At 37.8% G+C, this 12,884-nt stretch overlaps 1 protein-coding gene and 1 pseudogene across 4 annotated transcripts in view; one reads left to right on the plus strand and one right to left on the minus strand.

Annotated features, from left to right (window-relative positions):
- Nucleotides 1-12,884, plus strand: part of RNF216 (ring finger protein 216) — a 149,544-nt gene that overhangs the window by 2,953 nt on the left and 133,707 nt on the right. The gene's annotated exons all lie outside the window — the stretch shown is intronic.
- Nucleotides 7,001-7,415, minus strand: LOC114197421 (large ribosomal subunit protein eL32 pseudogene; annotated as a pseudogene).

Genomic DNA, 12,884 nt, shown 5'->3' on the forward strand with positions numbered 1-12,884 from the left:
GGGTCAGAGGGAGAAGCAGACTCCCCGCTGAGCAGGGAGCCCGATATGGGACTCGATCCTGGGACTCCAGGATCATGACCTGAGCCGAAGGCAGTCGCTTAACCAACTGAGCCACCCAGGCGCCCTTGCCTTGTTCTTTCTTAAGAATATCGCCATCCTCTAGTCACTGAACATCTAGGTGTCCTCAACATCTAGGTCAGTTTTGACTCCTTCTTGCCTCATGGCTCTTTACATACAAAAATCCCATTGCATCTAACTCTAGTTGGTATCTTCTTTTTTCTCTCCCTGCTTATTGTTATCTCTAGTTCATACTTCACTGTCTCTTGTTTCCTGGGTTTCCTGCTACCAGATGTTTTTTACAGTCTTACGCAGTTAGGTTGATTTTCCTAAAGTACAAGCCTCTGTATTCTTCTTACTGGTTAGAAAATAAAATTTGAGCTGTTACCCATAGTTGCATAGAGCAAACCACCGCCAAACTTAGTAACTTAATATGACAATTTTATTTGTCGACAATTTTGTGAGTCAGGAGATTGGGAAGGACTAATCTCGGCTGTTCTTTCTGATCCACATGTCGCTAGCAGAGGTAGTAGGGCTGGAGGTTCCACTTCCAAAATGCTTTTTCACTCCCATGCCTTGTCAGGGACTGCTGGGAGGGTGGGCTCAGCTACATTTTCTTTCTCCAGGTAGTGTCAGGGCTTTCCACGTGATCTCTCCATCAGGAGTCATACTTCTTAATGGTGATTCTGGGCTTCAGGAGCCCTAGGTGGAAGCTGCTCAAAGTTCTTAAAGGCAAAGCTTGGAGCTAGCACAGCATTCAGTTTAGGTTAAATACAGCTCTTTGGGCTAAGCTTCCCTGACTACCTGCCCTCTCCCAACTGGAATAGTGTCTTTATTGTGCTAATTCTTTATATTTTGTAGTATATTTAATTGTGTGCAGAGTTTCTGTCACTGATTGTACTCCCAAGTTTTTTGAGGCAAGATCCATGTTGGATTTTCTTTGTATGTATTCCTCATGATGCATAACACGACTTTTTTTTTTTAAGATTTTATTTGAAAGGGAGAAAGTGAACACAAGCGGGGGGGGGGGGGACGTGGGGGGAGGAGCAGAGGGACCAGCAGACTCCCCGCTGAGCGCAGAGCCTGATGCAGGGCTTGATCCCAGGACCCCCGGATCATGACCTGAGCTGAAGTCAGACGCTCAACGAACTGAGCCACCCACGTGCCCCACAACTGTTTTATACCATGTGGCAAGACCACAGTAAATATTTGCTACTCTTTATTTTTTCAAGATTTTATTTATTTATTCATGAGAGACAGAGAGAGAGAGAGAGAAGCAGAGGGAGAAGCAGGCTTCCCCACTGAGCAGGGAGCCCGATGCGGGACTCGATCCCAGGACCCTGGGATTACGACCTGAGCCGAAGGCAGACGCTTAACCATCTGAGCCACCCAGGCGCCCAATCTATATTAATTTTAATTTTAAAGTTTTTTTTTTTTTTTTTTGAGAGAGAGAATGAGAGAGAGAGAGCGCACATGAGAGGAGAGAGGGGTAGAGGGAGAAGCAGACTCCCTGCTGAGCAGGGAGCCCGATGCGGGACTCGATCCTGGAACTCCAGGATCATGACCTGAGCCGAAGGCAGTCGCTCAACCAACTGAGCCACCCAGGCGCCCTAATTTTAATTTTAAATAGTAATGTAGGGGCGCCTGGGTAACTCAGTTAACTGTCCGACTCAATTTCAGCTCAGGTGTTGATCTCAGGGTCCTGAGTTCAAGCTCCATGCTGGGCTCCACCCTGGGCATGAAGCCTACTTAAAATAATAATAATAATAATAATAATATAAATCCAGTCCAGTTTAGAAAAGTCAAAATATAACTACTTTAAACTTATTACTTAGAAATAACCATTATTAACTTTTTGTTGTCAATTTAATATTAATTAAACCTTAGTATAGGCTTACAACGAATGGATATCCAAATAATGGTTAAGATGAGCTAGGATTTGAATGAAGAACAATAATCACTTATAGTCACTCAGAAAACCATGCTGGGAAGCGTTGTTGTGGGCATGTCAGCTTCTCCCAGCCTGTGCCTGGCTCTGCTTTGCCCATCTTTTGCTGGAAAAAGAGATTAACTCTTTAAGTTGGAAACATCTTTTATTACCCCAAGACCAGTGTTGCTGAAGTGACAGACATATTTATGGAGATTACTCTGGGAAGCAGGAATACCACAAAACCCCAGGACCACACAGTATTCTGTTAGGAGCATGGGGAAGGAAAAATGGAGATGTAACACAAATAGAAGGATGAGAAGAAATTTATTTATAACTGAAGAAAATCCTGATAAACTGTTGTCGCTTAAGCCATGGTACCCGACTCTGGTTATATATGGCTCTGATGAACAGCTCCAGTCTCTGATGGATGAAGATGTTTTTGGAGCCACTCATTCATTCAGCAGCTGTGCATGACACAGGAAATACAGCTATGAATAAGAAACTGTCAGGGGCGTATGGAGAACACAATTCAAATGTGAACTTTCTCATGTGTTGATATATCCATCCAAGGAAGGGAAGGGGATTTAAAAAAAAAAGGTAATGAGGACAGTTGTAGGAGGTGGAAGAGAATATAGAATTGTCACCTCATTTTTTTTTAAGTTTTTGTAATGTAGTAGTACTACATACGATTCTTCATGGGGTAAGGAAGCAATAAAATGTATGCTCATTTTTGTTTCTAATTCGGAAGCATTATCTGTTATACTGACTATAGAGTATAGTCACAAATGTACATATGATAAGTTTTACAATAAAAAGAAGAGGCAAGAACAATTCTCTTTTAGGTAGCATTTCCCATTTCTGGATTCCACCTTTGTTTAGCTATTTTCTTCAGCTGTCTGATGAAGAAGCTACTTCCAGAGGAAAAATGAAGTTTCTTATAGAAGGAAGTAAAGGTTTAACTGTGAATAGTTACAATAAAACTAGTGAAAAGTAACCTGGAAGAGGAAAATAAAGCCCTCCCCCCACGTTTGGCTGTCTTGTCAACTTACTAATAAACACTGTACATCTACTGTGTACTTTTGATAACAAGCTCCTGTTTTGGTGGCATTTACCACTTACAAAGTGGCTTCTCATATTCCAACACAGCCTTACAACGTAAGAATAGCAATTTCCATTTCATAGGGAATAACAGTAGTCATAATGTGACACTTGGTATGTGCTACACGCTATGGTAAATATATTTAATTAAATTAATTTTAAAACAACTATTTTCATTTTACAAATAAACTAGGTCCGAGAGATTAAGCAATTTACGCAGTCACCGATTCACTAAATGGTGAAACCAGGGTTCATGCTTAGGTAGTTTGATCAGAAGCCCAGATGAGAGGATTGAATGTCAGGGACTTGAATGACCTTTACAGAGAAGCTAGTCAGGAGTAGAAATTCCCTCATCAGACTCCTTTTCTCACTGAAGCTTGGGGCCATTGTATGTACCACTCACTCATGAGGAATCTTGCTTTTAAAGCACCACTAGTAATCTGTTTTAACTACAGCTTGACATTCTAATAAATTGGGGAGATGTAAAATGAATCACATTTCCCTTTGATTTCCAGTATAAAACTGAAAGAAGTAAAAGAAGAAACAAGAAATGTGGCTAGTGGAATTATGTTCAAAATACTTTTTAAAAATTGTATTTGAAAGAAAAGTTTTGAATACAGTTCAAATTTCATTAGAGGTCTTTCTACCATGCTATTTATAAATGATGTCATTGTTACTTCGAGTGAGATTTGAAATTTTTGAAAACAGAGATACCTTTGTCCAGTTATAGATACCAGAATGTTTTACTGTAAAACTTAGTCTTAATACACAACTTAGTATTCTCTCAGTTGGAAAAATGCTGATGTTATTTGACTTAAAACTCTTTGTAGGCATCATTATATGAGAAGCCAGAATCTGGGGTCTACTTTCTCTAAAGCATGTAGTTTCTCTCAGGAAGGCCAGGAAAATTGAGATTTTCTTAGAACCAAAAGGTTGGTTCTTCATTATTTTCATCAAAATAAATAAAGCAAGAAAATGGTTCAAAAGTCAAAGTACTACTGTTTCACAGAGGCAACCACTTTTTTCCTCTTATAACGGCCTTTGTTCCCCTAACTTTCCCATTTTGAAATAGAGTACACACAAAGAAGGTTGACCCCAAACTAAGTTTAGGCCTGTGCCTAAACTTCATCTAAATGAAGTCATTTCAAGATACATTCTCTTACGTTTGGATTCCTTCACTCAACCATTATGTATGGTTGTTATAAGATGCTTGTATCCACCACCCAGTTTAAGAAGTAGACCATCTTGGGGCGCCTGGGTGGCTCAGTCGTTAAGCGTCTGCCTTCGGCTCAGGTCATGATCCCGGAGTCCTGGGATCGAGCCCCGCATCGGGCTCCCTGCTCGGCGGGAAGCCTGCTTCTCCCTCTCCTACTCCCCCTGGTTGTGTTCCCTCTCTCGCTGTCTCTCTCTCGCTCTCTGTCAAAAAAATAAAATCTTAAAAAAAAAAAAGACCATCTCCAAGCCCCATCCGTGTATCCTATCCTGATCATAACTCATTCCTTCCCCCTAAAATTAACTATTAGTCTGACTTTTATAATCATTTTCTCATATTTCTTTATCACCCGAGTACATTCCTAGATACTGTAATCTCGTTTTAAAATTTGGTGTTTTTTTAAAATCGAAGTTTCTTCTTCCATTCCTTTTCTTTTTTCCTTATAATTTATCTGTTGTTGAACCTGAACTATTTGATGGGTAGTTTCCCAGAGCGTAGCTAAGCGTCAGACTTATAAAAAATTATCATTCCCATATAGAGCCTTTTTAAACATTTTTTTTCTGATCCTCATTAAATACTAAGGAATAAGATTTTACTGGATGGGACTGAATTTTGGAGGGTCACAAACCACTGTAACACCTTTAGATCTTTTCACACCCTTGCAAAAGCACTCCCATTGAGAATACGTGGTCTGGGTTTCATGCTTATGGTACAATTCAAAAATCTCATTTTTCCTCTAGCCTCTATTCTAAAAATGTGACTGGGTCCAGATCCTTGTCCAAACTCTGGTTCCATCTCTTTGCAAGACTATAGATAGTGTTCTTTCCTTGGAAGGCACTTAGTTCTTGTCTCTACAATGTTAGCAGCCAGTGATATTCAAGGTCTAGATCCAGTAATTGAGGATGGCAAAATGATGTTTTAATTGGATTTTTAAAATCAATACTGGAATATTTTTATAAAGAAACCACTTGTCTACTGTTTGGTCATACAGTGACATACAGTTCATGTAGAAAAGGCAAGAAACAAGAAAGTACCTGATTCTTTGCCTTTATTTTATTACTTATTTATTGAGAGGAAGAGAGAGAGAGAGTCTTAAGCAGGCTCTACACCCAGCGTGGAGCCCAACGTGGGGTTTGATCTCACGACCCTGAGATCCTGACCTGAGCCGAAATTGAGTCAGACGCTTAACTGACTGAGCCACCCGGGCACCCCTACTTTACCAGTTTTAAAGATAATGTAGTGGTTGATACCATCCTTTGAAAATGACCTTTTTAAAAATAATTATGAGCATTTTCATTTATGTGTTTTCTTAAGAGATTCATGCCATATTATTATCTTTCTTGGAACTCAAAATGTCCCATGTTTGGCCAGTGGGAGCCTCTTTGGGATTTTTTTTTTCTGAGTTACTCTGACAGAACCCAGTCTTTGATAAATAGTTTTTTGATTGCTTTCTTGGTATCTGATATGACAGGGTGTTGTAGGCTCATTTTGTAAGATTCCTGCTCCAGAATTGGAATTAGTAGTTTCTCAAAAAAGCCCTGGTTTCTTTTGGTGGGAAATAGTATTTAAAGACCATAATCTAGGCAATGTGTATGTTCATTGCTACAAGTAATTTGTTTTTAGGCCTTTTTTTTTTTTTTTTTGGGTACAGAACAAAAATATTTTATGAGTTCACACTAATAATTGTAATTCAAATTTAGGGCTATTGGGGTTTTCTATATTATAAGTAAGATTCCTTTTTTTTATTTACACTGAAATTCTTGATTCTCAAGGGCACAAGGATTAATAGATTTAGAATAGTCCATAACTGCTAATCTTTTTAACTTGTTACACACAACAGTGTCAGAATGAAAGTCTCAGAATGTCACAACCATTACGATTACATGACTTTAAAATTTTGCATATGCTTCCCCTCCCCATAATTTTTATAATTGTACTATATTCCTTAATTTTAGTTCTCATTTAATCTTTGTGCTACAAGTAATTACATATTTAACGTTTACTGCCAGTCTTTGTGTTGGTGTCTTTAGTCATTTTGGTTGCCTGAAGTTTATTTTTCTGTCAAATTCCTCAGGAAGGTCCTGTAGAAACAATCAAAAATCCATAAGTTCTTTTATATTGATAAATTTATTTGTGCTCCTTTTCTTTGAAACTATTTTTGCTGGATACAAAATCTCTGACTCATTTTTTTTTAAAGTATCCTGTACCATTTCTAATGGCATAAAGCATCACTATCAAAGTCTGCTAATCTAATTTTCTTTCTTTTCAGTGTCTCAAGCCCAGGTCCTAAAAGGATTTCTTTAAAGTATGTGTGTCTTGATGGTTGTCATTTTAGGTGGGTTTTTTTGTTTTTTGTTTTGTTGTTGTTTAGGTATTTACTGCATTCTTTTGAAATGTCTTAACATTTTTATTTTAGGAAAAATTTTTTTCCTTTACAATTTTTAGTATTCTCTTCCCTTTCGATTTATTCAAGAGGTGCTGTTTGTTATGTTGGACAGTGTTTGTCTTGAATATTTGTTCCTTGATCTCTTTAGTTTTCTATTTAAAATTCTCCTTTTACCTTTCAGTTCTCCTAAGCAGTATGCGTTATGTTTACTCACACTTGTGTTCCTTCTAATTTAGCCTTCACTCCTGAAACTTTTTTTTTTTGGTAGTTTTATGGTTTTATTAACACAAATATGACGTGCACAACAAGCTGTCTATTAATTTTCTTTGCTGGGCAGCCTGGCGTTGGGATTGGTGACTCTGCCAGCTGGGCTGCTCTTTCCACAATAGCTTTGCGGTTCTTGGAGGGGACATTGTGAGCAATCTCTGCACAGTAAGATTTGTTTCATATCAGCAGCAGTTCAAGCTCCTTGACGTTGTGGACTAGGAACTTCCGGAAGCCACTGGGCAACATGTGCTTTGTTTTCTTGTTGCTCCCGTAACCAACGTTGGGCATCAAGATCTGGCCCTTGAATCTTCTGCGCACCCTATTGTCATTGCCTCTGGGTTTCCTCCAGTTGTGCTTAATTTTGACATAGTGGTCTGACTGGTGCTGGATGAACTTCTTGGTCCTCTTTTTAACGATCTTGGACTTCACCAGAGGTCTGAGGGCAGCCATGATGCCCAGTAACAGATGGCTGCCACCTCCACAGGCAGCGCCAAGGAAGAGAGGGGAAGCTCCTGAAACTTTTTTTAATTTTTGTTTCTTTCCTGAGATCTGTCATTCCATTTCTGAATTTTCTAGTTCTGATTTATATTGTTTTATGTCTTGTATTATTTTCATAGTGTCCTTTAGGTTGTTAAATCTTTCTGGCATGTTTTAGGGGCGCCTGGGTGGCTCAGTCGTTAAGCATCTGCCTTCGGCTCAGGTCAAGGTCCCAGGGTCCTGGGATTGAGCCCCGCATCAGGCTCCCTGCTCAGCGGGAAGCCTGCTTCTCCCTCTCCCACTCCCCCTGCTTGTGTTCCTGCTCTTGCTATCTCTCTCTCTGTCAAATAAATAAAATATTTAAAAAAATTTTTTTTAATCTTTCTGGCATGTTTTCATTGTTTATAGGGATGTTTTGCTGCTGCTTGTTTTTCTTATAACTTTATAAGAGTTTTGACATAATTTCTTTACTCATTTTTATTTTTCAGCAGAAACTCCGCAAGCCAGAATCTTTGCTCATTTTTAATGACACTGGTTTTCTTGGACTTTTAGAAGGAGGGTAGTTTAGGATAGCTTTTCAAACCTCACAGAACTCCCTTTTTGTGCAGTGTTCAAAATATGACAGCTTGCGTTTTGAGATTTCTGGCTTCGTCCTCTATTGTTATGTAGGCCTGCCTTCTCTTTGTCTTTATTGTCTCTGTCTTACTCAATTTCATTCTTCCCAGCTTTTCATCTCGTTGGGCCCTGTCCTGCAAGGGAGCCCTGCTAGATCAGGTTTGAAACTTTATGGGTCCTAGACTGCTTCACTCTCAGATCTTAACTTGAATTCCTTGCACTCCCCTGTTGTTGAACTGAGCAAACCCCTTCCTGGTGTTCTCGCAGCTTTCTCAGATTGGCCTGTGTGCTTTTCAGTGAATACATGTTGGTTGTTTGGGGGTTGTCCTTTTCTCAGGTCTGAATGATTCCCTGTGATTTCTGAGGCACAAATGGTACTTCAGAGATCTCATGGCTCTTGATGATTTGTCTTGGGTTCGTATTTGGAAGTTTATAGTGATTCTTTCTTAGTTTTTTTTCTAATTTGGAATTTTTTTTGTTTTTTGTGTGTGGTTTTTTTTTTTTAAGATTTTATTTATTTGACAGAGACAACAGCGAGAGAGGGAACACAAGCAGGGGGGAGTGGGAGATGGGAGAGGGAGAAGCAGGCTCCCCACTGAGCAGGGAGCCCGATGTGGGGCTCGATCCCAGGACCCCGGGATCACGACCTGAGCCGAAGACAGATGCTTAACGACTGAGCCACCCAGGTGCCCCAGGAATTTTTTTGTTCTTAGATGAGACTTTGAGTAGGTTCAAAAACTGTGGTGCTGCTGTCTTCCCAGAATTCCCTTGTGATTTCCATTTACGTTCCTCTGATGTCTCATAATGTTGGGCACGTCTTCATTTGTTAACGGGCCTTTTGGGTTTCCTCAGGGTACTCAACATTGGGAATTCAAATTTTTTAGCCCATTTTTCCTTGAAGTTGTCTGGTTTGTTCTTGTGTTTTTCATTTACCATTAAGTGTTCTTTATATTTGTTGGATAGGAGCTCTTTGTTATATGTATTGCAAATTTTTTCTCCCAGTGGCTTGCCTTTTCACTCCTAATAATTTCTTCTGTGAATAGAAGTTTTTATTTTTGATGTACAGTATTTCAGTTTTTTCTATTATGGATAGTACTTTTTATATCCTGTTTAAGCTATCTTTCCCAACTCCCAAGTTTGTGAAGGTATTTTTTTTATGGTATCTTCTAGAAACTTTTTTACCTTTCTGTTTAAATCAAGAGTTCACGTAAAGTCATTTTTGTCTAAGGCATGAGGAGGAGACCTAGTTCCTCATTCTTCTGCCCCCCCCATACAGCTTTCTAGTACAGCATTATAGAGTAAAAACATGTTTTCCACTGCTCTGCAATGCCACTTTTGTCATAAATCAGACATCCACATGAATGAATATTTTTGGACTCTGTTCCTTTGGTCTGTTTTTCTCTTCTTTTGCCAATACCACATGGTCTTAATTAACTGTAGCTTTGTATTGATAAGACTTACTACCTGATAGTGTAAATCTTCCACCTTTTGTTTTTCTTTATGAATGCCTTGTTTATTCTTGGCTCTTTGCATTTTCCTGTAGATTTTAGAATCACCTAGTATATATCCACTTTTTAAAATCCTATTAAGGCTATATTAAATCGGTAGATCAATTTGGGAGGAATTGACATCTTTACAAAATTGAGCTTTCCAGCCCATGAATATGGTATGTCTCTCCATTCCTTAGTGTTCTTTGGTTTCTCTCAGTGATTTACAGTTTTCTGTATAGAGATCTGGCATGTCTTTCATTGCATTTATTCCTTGGTATATGATAGTTTTTGATGCTACTCTAAGGAGTATCCTTTGAAAGTACCATTTTCTGATTGTTTCTTACTAGTATAGTGTTCATTTTTGTATATTGGCCATATATCCAGAGACGTGGTTATTCATTCCACTTACTCATTATAGTGGTATTTCTATGTACAGTCACATATACAAATATAATTTTGTCCTGTTATCTTCCAGTATTTTTATTGTTTTTTTTTTAAGTAGGCTCCACACCCAGCATGGGGCTTGTACTCAAGACCCCAAGATCAAGACCTGACCTGAGATCAAGAGTCAGACACTCAACCGACTGAGCCACCCAGGTGCCCCTGTTGTTTTATCTTTTGATAATCCATCTGGAATTGATGTTTATGTGTGGTATAAGGAATGAATCAAGGCTCATTTTCTTCCCATATAGATACCCACTTGGCCCAGCAGGGTTTATTGGAAGACCATTCTTCCCACCGCGTTGTAGTAGCACCTTTGTTTTTATATGGATGACCAAATGTATATGGGTCTGTTTCTGAGCCCTCTATTCTGTTTCTCTGTCTGTCTTTGCATCAATATACAATCTTACCATCTGCAAATAATGCCAGTTTGATTTCTTCAGCTTGATATTTTATTTCTCTTTATTGCCCTACTCCACTTGATACAACCTCCAGTACAGTGTAGACAAGAAATGGTGAAAACTCCTCAATTTCAGGGAGAAAGCTTTTCATTGTTTTACTGTTAGATGTGATGTTTGCTCTAGTATTTTTGAAATGTCTTTAACTTGATGAAGGAAGTCTTTTCTAATAACTAATAGGCTGAGAGATTTTAATCATGAATAGGTGTTAAATTTTAATGCTTTTTTCTCCCCCAGCCTGCTGCAATGATTATATAGTTTTTTCTTTATTCCAGTTATGTAACTTACTTTGCTTTGGTTATGATTTTTGCCTCTGTGTTCATGATAGATACCGGTCTTTCTTGTGCTGTTCTTAGGAGCTTTTAGTATCAAAATTATACAGGCCTCATAAAATGATTCAGAAATAATGTTTGTTCTTTTGCTGTTCTGAGTTTTTGTAATATTAGTTACATTTCTTCCTCAAATACTTAGAAGACTTTACTGGGAAAGGTTTCAGAGCTTTTACAGTATTCTTTGTGGGAAAGTTATTAATTACTGATTCAGTTTCCTTATTTGGTACAGCTCTGTTCAGATTTAAAATTTTCTTTGTTCAGGGGCACCTGGCTGGCTCAGTCCACAAAGCATGTGACTCTTGATCTCAGGGTGGTGAGTTTGATCTCAGGGTGGTAAGTTTGAGCCCCACAGTGGGTATAGAGATTACTTAAGTAAATAATTTATAAATAAATAAATGAATGAATAAATGTTCTTTGTTCAGCTGTGGTAAGTTGTATCTGAAGGAGTTTGCCCATTCACAATTTCATATTAATTGGTATAAAATTATTATAGTATTCCTTTTATATTGTAGAATCTGTAGTGGTATCTTCTTTTACATTCCTGATAATGGTTATTTGTGTTTTCTCCCATTTTTCCTTGATGAATTACGATAGAGATTTATCAGTCTTCTTAATCATTTTAGAGAAACAACTTTTTGTTTGGACTTTATATGTTTGTATCTGTTTTGTTGATTTCTGCTGTTATGATTGTCTTCTATTTTTCTGGTTTGATTTACTGTGCTTTTTCCAGCTTCTTGAGATCAAGGCTTTGATCATTGATTTCTTGGTCCTTTTTCTTCTAAAATAGCATTTGGATGTATAAATTGCCCTCTAAACACTGCCTTAACTTCAGCCTACGAATTTTGATGTATTTTGTTTTCATTACCGTTTGGTTCATCCAGTCAAAATACAGGAGTTTCTAATTTTCATTGTAATTTCTTCTTTAACCCATGAGTTGTTTAGTTTGCTTAATTTCCAATATTTAGAAATTTCCTAGTTATCTTTCTTTTACTGGCTGTTCTGTGTGATTTCAAGCCCATGAAATTTGTTGAGACTAGCCTTATGACTCAGGATATAATCCGTTTTATAAATGTTCCCTATATACTTGAAAAGAATGTGTTCTGCAGTTGCTATAAATGTCAGTGAGGTCAAGTGGTTTGATAGTACTGTTCAAGTCTGTCCAGCTATAAGTGTGGATTTGTGTTACTTCCTTAAGGTCTGTCAGTTTCAGGTATATGTGTTTTGAAGCAATAGTATTAGATTCGTACACATTTGGTATTATATCTTCTGTGAGTTGACTCTCTTAACTGGATGAAATCTCCCTACTCATCTCTAATACTACTTATGTCAATTTTGTCTGATCCTAGTCTATTCATAGAGTTTTTCATGGGTTTTGTTGTACCCCTTCTGCCCTCACCCAGAAAGGAAAAGGTTAAATAGTTGAAAAGAGCTTCAACATAGAATTGGAGTTTATTTAAAAAATCAGATGGATGTTTTATGACTGAAAAATAAAGTATCTTAGGAGTTATTGATGTTCAGTCTATTGCTTTCCATCCTTTTACTTTAAAGCTTTTTCTTATACATAAAAGTGTTTATGTAATATAATTTTCAATATGATTGTATTTAAGTTGTATGGAATAATGACTTGTATGTAAATTGCAAAGTGATTACCTCAGGAAGTTTAGTTAACATTCATCATCTCATATGGATAACCCCCCAAAAAAGAGAAAAACGTTTTTTTTTCCTTGCAATTAGATCTTTCAGGATTTACTCTCTTAGCAACTTCGAAATACACCCTACAGCAGCGTTAACTATAGTCCTCATGTTGAACCTTACGGCCGCATTACTTATGTATTTTGTAACTGGAAGTTTGTACCTTTTGACCCCCTTTATCCAATTCTCCTACCTTTGGTAACCACATGTGATCTCACTTTCTACGAGTTTGGGTCTTTGGGAGGTTTTGGGGTTTTTTTGGATTCCACATGTGAGATTATATCATATTTGTCTTTCTGTCTCATTTCACTGAGCGTATAAATGCTTTCAGAGTTCATCCATGTTGTTGCAAATGGCAGGATTTCCCTCTTTTTTTTTTTTCAGATTAGTGTTCTGTTTTCTAGCATTACTTTTTTTTTTTCTTTTTT

Source organism: Eumetopias jubatus, unplaced genomic scaffold (genome assembly GCF_037043125.1).
Source record: "Eumetopias jubatus isolate StellerSeaLion01/CBP00866 unplaced genomic scaffold, mEumJub1_p1.0 scaffold_12, whole genome shotgun sequence".
NCBI lineage: Eukaryota > Metazoa > Chordata > Mammalia > Carnivora > Otariidae > Eumetopias > Eumetopias jubatus.